Source organism: Hyla sarda, chromosome 4, assembly GCF_029499605.1.
Source record: "Hyla sarda isolate aHylSar1 chromosome 4, aHylSar1.hap1, whole genome shotgun sequence".
Classification (NCBI taxonomy): domain Eukaryota; kingdom Metazoa; phylum Chordata; class Amphibia; order Anura; family Hylidae; genus Hyla; species Hyla sarda.
In genome coordinates, this window is record NC_079192.1 from 338,101,308 (window position 1) to 338,113,188 (window position 11,881).

General features: G+C 41.2%; 1 long non-coding RNA gene across 1 annotated transcript in view; it reads left to right on the forward strand.

Annotated features, from left to right (window-relative positions):
• LOC130267162 (uncharacterized) overlaps window positions 1–10,492 on the forward strand; it is a 50,480-nt gene extending 39,988 nt beyond the window's left edge. The window contains exon 3 of the long non-coding RNA XR_008843075.1: window positions 10,364–10,492. This is a non-coding gene — a long non-coding RNA (uncharacterized LOC130267162). The remainder of the gene's footprint in view (window positions 1–10,363) is intronic.
• Window positions 10,493–11,881: the final 1,389 nt, after the last annotated feature.

An 11,881-nucleotide genomic window follows, 5' to 3' on the forward strand; every position in this document is an offset into this window, starting at 1 on the left:
AATAGTGTCATAAAAAAATAATGTTTTCTATTATCCAAAAGTACATCCCTAGACAAAAGTTCTCGAACACATTGCTGGGCAAACTTCCCGTGCTATTAAGATTAGAGTCGGTGAACATAAATCCACCATTAGGCGGTATACACATGTTGACACTGATGCGGGTGCGGTATCACGATAAGGGGAAACAACAGTTACCAGGCTTTTTAAAGAGAAGGGTCATGTAGCAATAGATCTGAGATGGCAAGTGATAAAAGAGGTACCGATAAGGAACAGTGTGGACATGAATAAACGAAACTTGCTAAAAAGGGAAACATTTTGGAATTGGAATCACTGGAACCAGGGTTGAATGAGAATTGCAATTTTAAAGTATTTTTGTAAATATTTATGTGAAGGTGCGTTTTTCTGTGTGAACAGTGTCTTATCTATATAAAATATGTAATGTGTGTAGCTCACCTAGGATAGAGATAGTACTTGAGGTTAACGGTGTTACCTTCACCCAAAAGGCCTATAACTATGTGATGTGTGTGTTATAAATATAGAATATATTTATAGATACCAGTCCTCAAAAGTACTGCAGGTACAGAGTGAAATAGAGGGATAATAGCGAAGAATAAACAGATATAGAGATAGAACAATAGTAAAATGAATGCAAAATTTATTTATATCAAATGATGTATGTCGTCACCTTTAGCAGGGCCCTTGCGTGGGGTGAACGGCAATATTAATTAATAAAAAAAATATGGATAGTATATATTAATAATAATGAATTAAAAATTAAAAGGTATAATAAAATTTATAAAATAGCGCTTGAATAGATAAGCTATATGTGGAAATATTCACAGTCGCTATTGCACTTAGTCCATTTGAATAGAATCCGTATGATACAGTTCGTAGAATTATATTAAGTGGATGCAGTTCATAGGTACAGTTCGTTAGTGATATAGTGCCGATTATGGCGGTAACTTGGAAGCGTACTGATTGTGTATCGCTAGTAATAATCTACGGTGCACAGCACCACTCACCCACTGCTTCGGCTGGCACGGCTGTCACGACTGCGTCCTGTGCTGGGGACGGCTCCGTCTTGTGTGAGCCCGTCTGTGTGATGGATGAGTGGTTCTCCGGTGGTTCGTGGGTCACGTAGGTAAACCGGGGCTGTGAGGATGGATTTGCAGAGAGCGTTCCACGTGTGTGAACGCGGCACTATGTGCGCGCGGGCTGCAGTGGTCTCCAATTAAAGGGCATCCAGCAGTTCAAAATGATAGTATGTCAAATTAATCAAATGATGGCAATAGTAATAGTCTTTGTGCAATAGCGTTTAGGCTGTGGCAAGCTAGACGCGTTTCAATGTCACAGACATTTTCTTCAGTAGCTATATAGTACCTATGAACTGCATCCACTTAATATAATTCTACGAACTGTATCATATGGATTCTATTCAAATGGACTAAGTGCAATAGCTTATCTATTCAAGCGCTATTTTATAAATTTTATTATACCTTTTAATTTTTAATTCATTATTATTAATATATACTATCCATATTTTTGTTATTAATTAATATTACCGTTCACCCCACGCAAGGGCCCTGCTAAAGGTGACGACATACATCATTTGATATAAATAAATTTTGCATTCATTTTACTATTGTTCTATCTCTTTATCTGTTTATTCTTCACTATTATCCCTCTATTTCACTCTGTACCTGCAGTACTTTTGAGGACTGGTATCTATAAATATATTCTATATTTATAACACACACATCTTATCTATATAAGTATATGAGAAGTATGCGCAGTACATCAAGGGTTAATTCTATTCCTTCACTGCACACTAGTGTTGAGCGGCATGGGCCATATTCGAATTCGCGATATTTTGCGAATATATGGACGAATATTTGTCATATATTCGCTTAATTTGCATATTCGTAATATTCACGCTTTATGCGTTTTGCATATGCGAAAATTAGCATAAGCGACAATTCGCATATGCGAAAATTAGCATATGCTAATTTTCACATATGCGAAAATTTGTACGCCAGAGCAACACTACTGCACACCGATTTAAACTCACCTGAGCCACGAACCTGTGCGCATGACTAAGGGGGCGTGCCCCTGAAACGTAGCGCGGCAGACTTATACTTGTGTCTCTCTCCAGCTGACCGAGGTATGTGCTTTATTCATCTTGCAATATGGAATTACTTACACCTTATACAATGAAAATGTGAATTATGACATTTCAAGAATAAATTGGTAAATATTGGAAACAATTCCGAGGTATTGATATCAGAAGATTTTTTCCATATATCCTGCCTGTCTGTGGATTATTTGCCTTGATAATTGTGTTGGATTATAGTTCTGAGCCCGTCAAATTAAGGACTTTTGCCTACTATTGAATAAGTGTTCATTAATGGTTACTATTGTGGATGATCCATTTTCTCCTATTACCCCTTGTAAAAATGTAAAATTTAGGGAAAAAACTGCATTTTAGTGAAAACATTTTATTATTTACACATCCAACTTTAACAAAAAGTCGTCAAACACCAGTGGGGTGTTAAGGCTCACTGTACCGCTTGTTAAGTTCCTTGAGGAGTGTAGTTTCCAAAATAGTATGCCATGTGTTTTTTTTTTGTTTTGTTTTTGTTTTTTGCTGTTATGGCACCATACGGGCTTCCTAAATGCGACATGCCCCCCAAAAACCATTTCAGCAAAATTTGCTTTCCAAAAGCCAAATGTGACTCCTTCTCTTCTGAGCATTGTAGTGCGCCCGCAGTGTACTTGACATCCTCACATGGGTTATTTCCATACTCAAAAGAGATGGGGTTACAAATTTTGGGGGGGGGGGGCATTTTCTCCTGTTATCCCTTGTAAAAATTAAAAATTTGGGCAAAAACCAGCATTTTAGTGAATAAAAATCACTCCTTCTCTTCTGAGCATTGTAGTGCGCCCGCAGTGCACTTGACGTCCTCACATGGGTTATTTCCATACTCAAAAGAGATGGGGTTACAAATTTTGGGGGGCATTTTCTCTTGTTTATCCTTGTAAAATGTTAAATTTGGGGAAAACCCAGCATTTTAGTGAAAAAATTATAATTTACACATCCGAATTTAACAAAATGTCGTTAAACACCTGTGGGGTGTTAAGGCTCACTGTACCCCTTGTTATGTTCATTGAGGGGTGTAGTTTCCAAAATAGTATGCCATGTGATTTATTCATTTTTTTGCTGTTATGGCACCACAGGGGCTTCCTAAATGTGACATGCCCCCCAAAAACCTTTTCAGCAAAATCTGCTTTCCAAAAGCCAAATGTGACTCCTTCTCTTCTGAGCATTGTAGTGTGCCCGCAGTGCACTTGACATCCTCACATGGGTTATTACCATACTCAAAAGAGATGGGGTTACAAATTTGGGGGGGGGGGGTGGCATTTTCTCCTGTTACTCCTTGTAAAAATTTAAAATTTGGGCAAAAAACTGCATTTTATTGAATAAAAATCACTCCTTCACATCTGAGCATTGTGGTGAGCCCACAGTGCACTTGATGTCCTCACATGGGTTATTTCCATACTCAAAAGAGATGGGGTTAAAATTTGGGGGGGGGCATTTTCTCCTGTTACCCCTTGAAAAAAAATTAAAATTTGGGGAACAACCAGCATTTTAGTGAATAAAAATCACTCCTTCTCTTCTGAGCATTGTAGTGTGCCCGCAGTTCACTTGACGTCCTCACATGGGTTATTTCCATACTCAAAAGAGATGGGGTTACAAATTTTGGGGGGCATTTTCGCCTGTTACCCCTTGTAAAAATGTAAAATTTGGGGGAAAACTGCATTTTAGTGAATAAAATCATTTACACATACGAAGTTAACAAAAAGTCGTCAAACACCTGTGGGGTGTTAAGGCTCACTGTACCCCTTGTTATGTTCCTTGAGGGGTGTAGTTTCCAAAATCGTATGCGATGTGGTTTTTCTTTTTTGTTTTGCTCTTCTGGCACCATCGGGGCTTCCTAAATGTGACATGCCCCCCAAAAGCCATTTCAGCAACAACAAAAAAACCTCACTCTCCAAAATCCCATTGTCGCTCCTTTCCTTCTGAGCTCTCTACTGCGTCCACAGAACATTTTACATACACATATGAGGTATTTACTATTTCCTCACTCAAGAGAAATTGGGTCACTAATGGGGGGATTTCTCTCCCTTTACCCCTTGTAAAAATTCAAAAACTGGGTCTACAAGAACAAGCGAGTGTAAAAAATGAAGATTTTGAATTTTCTCCTTCACTTTGCTGCTATTCCTGTGAAACACCTAAAGGGTTAACACACTTTCTGAATGTCATTTTAAATACTTTGAGGTGTGCAGTTTTTATATTGTGGTCATTTATGGGGTATTTCTAATATGAAGGCCCTTCAAATTCACTTCAAAACTGAACTGGTCCCTGAAAAATTCTGATTTTGAAAATTTGTGAAAAACTGGAAAATTGCTGCTATACTTTGAAACCCTCTGATGTCTTCCAAAAGTAAAAACATGTCAACTGTATGATGCAAACATATAGAAGACATATTGTATTTGTGAATTAATATATAATTTATTTGGTATGTCTATTTTCCTTACAAGCAGAAAGCTTCAAAGTAAAAAAAAAAAAATGCGACATTTTCACCAAGAAATGATGCAAATATCTACAAAAATTTACCACTATGTTAAAGTAGAATATGTTACGAAAAAACTATCTCTGAATCAAATTCATGAGTAAAAGCGTCCCAGATTTATTAACCCCTTAAGGACCAGGCCATTTTACACCTTAAGGACCAGAGCGTTTTTTGTAATTCTGACCACTGTCACTTTAAACATTAATAACTCTGGAATGCTTTTACTTATCATTCTGATTCTGAGATTGTTTTTTCGTGACATATTCTACTTTAACTTAGTGGTAAAATTTTATGGTAACTTGCATCCTTTCTTGGTGAAAAATCCCAAAATTTGATGAAAAAAATGAAAATTTTGCATTTTTCTAACTTTGAAGCTCTCTGCTTGTAAGGAAAATGGATATTCAAAATAAAACATTTTTGGGTTCACATATACAATATGTCTACTTTATGTTTGCATCATAATATTTATGAGTTTTTACTTTTGGAAGACACCAGAGGGCTTAAAAGTTCAGCAGCAATTTGGAAATTTTTCACAAAATTTTCAAACTCGCTATTTTTCAGGGACCAGTTCAGGTTTGAAGTGGATTTGAAGGGTCTTCATATTAGAAATACCCCACAAATGACCCCATTATAAAAACTACACCCCCCAAAGTATTCAAAATGACATTCAATAAGTGTATTAACCCTTTAGGTGTTTCACAGGAATAGCAGCAAAGTGAAGGAGAAAATTCACAATCTTCATTTTTTAACCTCGCATGTTCTTGTAGACCCAATTTTTGAATTTTTGCAATTGGTAGAAAGGAGAAAATTTTAACTTGTATTTGAAACCCAATTTCTCTCGAGTAAGAACATACCTCATATGTCTATGTTAATTGTTCGGCGGGCGCAGTAGAGGGCTCAGAAGGGAAGGAGCGACAAATGGTTTTTGGGGGGCATGTCACCTTTAGGAAGCCCCTATGGTGCCAGGACAGCATAAAAACCCCACATGGCATACCATTTTGGAAACTAGACCCCTCGGGGAACGTAACAAAGGGTAAAGTGAACCTTAATACACCACAGGTGATTCACGACTTTTGCAAATGTAAAAAAAAATTATAATAATGTTTTACCTAAAATGCTTGGTTTCCCAAAAAGTTTACATTTTTAAAAAGGGTAATAGCAGAAAATACCCCCCAAAAGTTGAAGCCCAATTTCTCCCAATTCAGAAAACACCCCATATGGGGGTGAATAGTGCTCTGCTGGCGCACTACAGGTCTCAGAAGAGAAGGAGTCACATTTGGCTTTTTGAAAGCAAATTTTGCTCTGGGGGCATGCCGCATTTAGGAAGCCCCTATGGTGCCAGAACCGCAAAAAAAAAACACATGGCATACCATTTTGGAAACTAGACCCCTCGGGGTACATAAAAAGGGGTAAAGTGAACCTTAATACCCTACAGGTGCTTCACGACTTTTGCATATGTAAAAAAAAATTTTTTTTTACCTAAAATGCTTGGTTTCCCAAAATTTTTACATTTTTAAAAAGGGTAATAGCAGAAAATACCCCCCAAAATTTGAAGCCCAATTTCTCTCGATTCAGAAAACACCCCATATGGGGATGAAAAGTGCTCTGCTGGCGCACTACAGGTCTCAGAAGAGAAGGAGTCACATTTGGCTTTTTGAAAGCAAATTTTGCTCTGGGGGCATGCCGCATTTAGGAAGCCCCTATGGTGCCAGAGCAGCAAAAAAAAAACACATGGCATACCATTTTGGAAACTAGACCCCTCGGGGAACGTAACAAGGAGTAATGTGAACCTAAATACCCTACAGGTGTTTGACCACTTTTGCATATGTAAAAAAAAAATTTTTTTTTTTACCTAAAATGCTTGGTTTCCCAAAATGTTTACATTTTTTAAAAGGGTAATAGCAGAAAATACCCCCCAAAATTTGAAGCCCAATTTCTCCCGATTCAGAAAACACCCCATATGGGGGTGAGAAGTGCTCTGCTGGCGCACTACAGGTCTCAGAAGAGGAGGAGTCACATTTGGCTTTTTGAAAGCAAATTCTGCTCTGGGGGAATGCCGCATTTAGGAAGCCCCTATGGTGCCAGGACAGCAAAAAAAAACACATGGCATACCATTTTGGAAACTAGACCCCTCGGGGAACGTAACAAGGGGTAATGTGAACCTTAATACCCCACAGGTGATTCACAACTTTTGCCTAAATTTTTACCTAAAATGCTTGGTTTCCCAAAAATTTTACATTTTTAAAAAGGGTAATAGCAGAAAATACCCCCATAATTTGTAACACAATTTCTCCCGAGTACGGCGATACCCCATATGTGACCCTAAATTGTTGCCTTGAAATACGACAGGGCTCCAAAGTGAGAGCGCCATGCGCATTTGAGGCCTAAATTAGGGACTTGCATAGGGGTGGACATAGGGGTATTCTACGCCAGTGATTCCCAAACAGGGTGCCTCCAGCTGCTGTAAAAGTCCCAGCATGCCTGGACAGTCAGTGGCTGTCTGGTAATACTGGGAGTAGTTGTTTTGCAACAGTTGGAGGCTCCGTTTTGGAAACAGTGGCGTACCAGACGTTTTTCATTTTTATTGGGGAGGGGGGCTGTGTAGGGGAATGTGTATATGTAGTGTTTTTTACTTTTTATTTTATTTTGTGTTAGTGTAGTGTTTTTAGGGTACAGTCGCTCGGGCGGGGGGTTCACAGTAGTTTCTCGCTGGCAGTTTGAGCTGCGGCAGAAAATGTGCCGCAGCTCAAACTTGCAGCCGGATACTTACTGTAATCCTCCGCCCATGTGAGTGTACCCTGTACATTCACATTGGGGGGGGGGGAGACATCCAGCTGTTGCAAAACTACAACTCCCAGCATGTACGGTCTATCAGTGCATGCTGGGAGTTGTAGTTTTGCAACAGCTGGAGGCACACTGGTTGTGAAACACCGAGTTTGGCAACAAACTCAGTGTTTTGCAACCAGTGTGCCTTCAGCTGTTGCAAAAGCTACAACCCCCAGCATGTACGGACAGCCGAAGGGCATGCTGGGTGTTGTAGTTATGCAACAGTGGGAGGCATACTACTTTGGCTGGGGATGCTGGGGATTGTAGTTATGCAACAGCTGGAGACACACTGGTTTGCTACTTAACTCAGTGTGCATTCAGCTGTTGCAAAACTACAACTCTCAGCAGTCACCGACAGCTAACGGGCATGCTGGGAGTTGTAGTTATGCAACCAGCAGATGCACCACTACAACTCCCAGCATGCACTTTAGCTGTTTGTGCAAGCTGGGAGTTGTAGTTACACAACAGCTGAAGGTACACTTTTCCATAGAAAGAATGTGCCTCCAGCTGTTGCAAAACCATAAGTCCCAGCATGCCCATAAGGGAATGCTGGGAGTTGTGGTGGTCTGCCTCCTCCTGTTGCATAACTACAGCTCCCAGCATGCCCTTTTTGCATGCTGGGAGCTGTTGCTAAGCAACAGCAGGAGGCTGTCACTCACCTCCTGCTGCTGCTGATCGACGCTGCAGGTCAGTCCCGCCGCCGCCGCCGTCGTCGCTCCTGGGGCCTCTATCCCAACATTAACACCGGGGATCGGGGTCCCCAGCATCCGGGGTGCACGTCCCGCACCCGCTCACGTCCTCCGGAAGAGGGGCGGAGCGGGTGCGGGAGTGACACCCGCAGCAGGCGCCCTGATTGGTCGACCGGTAATCCGGCCGACGAATGAGGGCGATCGTGAGGTGGCACCAGTGCCACCTCACCCCTGCAGGCTCTGGCTGTTCGGGGCCGTCTCTCACTGGAGACCCGATTGACCCGGAATCGCCGCAGATCGCTGGACTGAATTGTCCAGCGATCTGAGGCCATCGCCGACATGGGGGGGCATAATGACCCCCCTGGGCGATATGCCGCGATGCCTGCTGAACGATTTCAGCAGGCATCGGGCACCGGCTCCCCTCCGGCTAGCGGCGGGGGGCCGGGAATGGACAGGACGTACTCCTATGTCCTCGGTTCTTAAGGACTCGGAAACGGGGGCGTAGGAGTACGTTCATTGTCCTTAAGGGGTTAATGCTTAATGTGACAGTGGTCAGATGTGCAAAAAATGCTCTGGTCCTTAAGGTCATAATGGGCTGTGTCCTTAAGGAGTTAATTTGTAAATTACTTCTATTTATCCTTCCGTTACTTATCAGTTTTTTTATTTATTTTCTGTCTGACCACAGTGCTCTCTGCTGACGAAAATTTGAACAAAATTATTATAATAGTAATTTTTTATTACAATAATAACTATAGAAATAGCTTGTGCTACTAAATTAAACTTATATGACCTTAATATTTTTCAAAGAGTATTGCTGCAATTTTGACAATTCATCCATGAAATACAGTCTGAAGCGACCTTGTTTTCTGGTAGCTGCCTAGTAAATTTTCTATATTAATTGTGGAAATTGAAGCAATCTAATCCGTAGAGTGATCATTCTATTCAGTTTCTGAAATGTACCGTATTTTTCGCCGTATAAGACGCACTTTTTCTTCCCCAAAACTGGGGGGAAAAAGTCGGTGCGTCTTATACGGCGAACACACCCCTATCAACTGCCGGGACCCGCGGCTAATACAGGACATCACCGATCGCGGTGATGCCCTGTATTAACCCTTCAGACGCGGTGATCAAAGCTGAACGCCGCATCTGAAGGGAAAGTGACACTAACCCGGCTGTTCAGTCGGGCTGTTCGGGACCGCCGCGATTTCACCGCGGCGGTCCAGAACAGCCCGACTGAATAGCCGGGTTAGTGCTTACAGGACACCGGGAGGGACCTTGCCTGCCTCCTCGGTGTCTTCTCCGTTCAGGGATCCCCTGTATGGCCGGCGCTCTCCTTCCTCATCATCACGTCGTCGCGTACGTGCATCGGCGTGCGTAACGACGTGATGGCAGCGACAGAGAGCGAGGATACCCGGCCAGCAGCAGAGACGTTCCGGAGCGACGGGGACATGGCGACAGCGATGGAGCGACATCCAGGGCAGCGGTGACGGGTCCGGAGCGGCGGGGACACGTGAGTATTACCTCCTATGCAGTGGTCTTCAATCTGCGGATTGTAGTGTGGAGTTGTAGTTTTGCAACATAAGGATGTCCGCAGGTTGAAGACCACTATTGGGTTCAAAATCTTTATTTTTTTAGATTTTGCACCTATAAATTGGGTGCGTCTTATATGCCGGTGTGTCCTATAGGGCGAAAAATACGGTAAGTCTGGTTGTTAACTGTGTTTTCTGTGTACATGTTTGCTGCGACTTGTTCCTTTTCCTTGTTTGCCATCTTTCCAGCATGCATCTAAAGGTTACTGTCCATCCTAAGGATGTACATGCAGTGGAGGGCTGCACCTACCCGGGGATCTGGAACAGGTGTCCTAGATCACCAAGCAGGCACCCACCTATCACACCCAGGTCCTTTTCTTCTGTTGACAGGCTGCATTGTTACCAATAACAGCATCATGTCTTGTGCTTTTTCAATTTTTTTCTAATATTTTTCCATCATTTTGACCCCACACTGTGTTATTAAAACTCATATTTTTCCCACCACTAAATCCACATGAACAAACTATAGTTTTAGCAGGTTTAGGAGTTCAACTTTGCACCTAACACATCCAATTTTTCCAGCAAATGTTTACAAACTGATCTTTTTATTTCTGATTCACTATCTCAAATCTCCAGTGAATCAGAAGTTTACATACACCAAGTTGACTGTGGCTGCTTGATATTGTAGGAAAATCTAAAGAGATCAACCATGACGCTAGAAAAGGAATATTGGATCTCCCAAGTCTGCTACATCCTTTAGAACAATTTGAAATGTCTGAAGGTACCACATCCATCTGCCCAAATAAAAATATTTAAGTTTATACATCATTGGACCATAAAGCAATCATAATGTTTAGGAAGGAGATATGTTTTGTCTCCCAGTGATGAATGGACTGTGGTGTAAAATGTATAGATCAATCAAAGAACCACAGAAAACACTATTGAAAAGAAGCTGGAGGAATTAGGTACAAAAGTATGTTTATCAGTAAAATATGTCCTATGTCAACAATGAAACATGAAAGGGTGCTCAGCAAGGAGAAAGACACTGTTCCAAAGCAGCCTGTACATGGAGACAAAGATCTTTTGGGAGAACTGTCTCCTGTCAAAGGAAACAAAAATTTGTTCTCTTTGCCCATCACTATGTATAGAAAAAAAAGGGGGAGGCTTGCAAGTCAAAGAGCAAACAACTAACCATATCTAATCACCCATCACACCGCTCCCCTGCAGCTCAGTTCCCATGCAGCTCTTCTTCTCTACTCTCCTCAAGTCTCTGCTACCTACTGTGACACAATCAGAAGCCGCCAGTTACAACTGTTTGTGCATCCTAAGGATGTACATGCAGTGGAGGGCTGCACCTACCCGGGGATCTGGAACAGGTGTCCTAGATGACCAAGCAGGCACCCATCTTCCCCAGTGGATCCCATTGCGGTCGCATTCCCTGTAACTACGATCATTACACTTCTGGCACACCTCAAAATAACAGAAAAAAGCTACTTAGGCAATGTAAAACAATACAATATCAATATAGAAATATATTAGTAAAAAAGTAACAGTGAAAATAAATCTTGGTGATAACTTCCCTCAATAAATTAGAGTAAACAGCAATAAGAATTGAATCATTTTCAATAATGCATCAATAATACTGCCATTTTCCCACAAAACAATGAGGTTGTTATACCACACATAGGTTAAGCCAGCAGCAAAATAATAATAATAATATGACCTTTCAAGTAAAAATGGATATACCTTATTAAAAGGTCAGCATGAAATAAAACCTTTACTCAACATGTAGTTTTCAGCGATGGTTGTAAAAATAAGTTGTATCTAGTGTGTAACTGAAAATTGTGAATGTCAAAACCTAAAGAATAAGAACAACTTAACATGAGTCCATGAGTCCTGGTGCTTTGACTTAGACTTTGGCTTGGCCCTCTGTCTTTTGGGGCTCTCTGTTTTTCCGTGCCTGTGTTATGTGTCTTCTTTAGCCACCAACTGGAACGATAGGCAGACTTTGCATATTCTGAACATTAACAATTCAATAAATTATCATTATCTTACCACCCGTACTGTATCTATCATTTGTTCTTCACTTTGGAGTCTTCCATTGTTACTATTTAATTTAGCATGACTACTGTAGGATGATTTCATCCAGACAGCAAGTATTAAAGCGGAATATATATGTCAATTCAACAAATCCACTGACCTATTG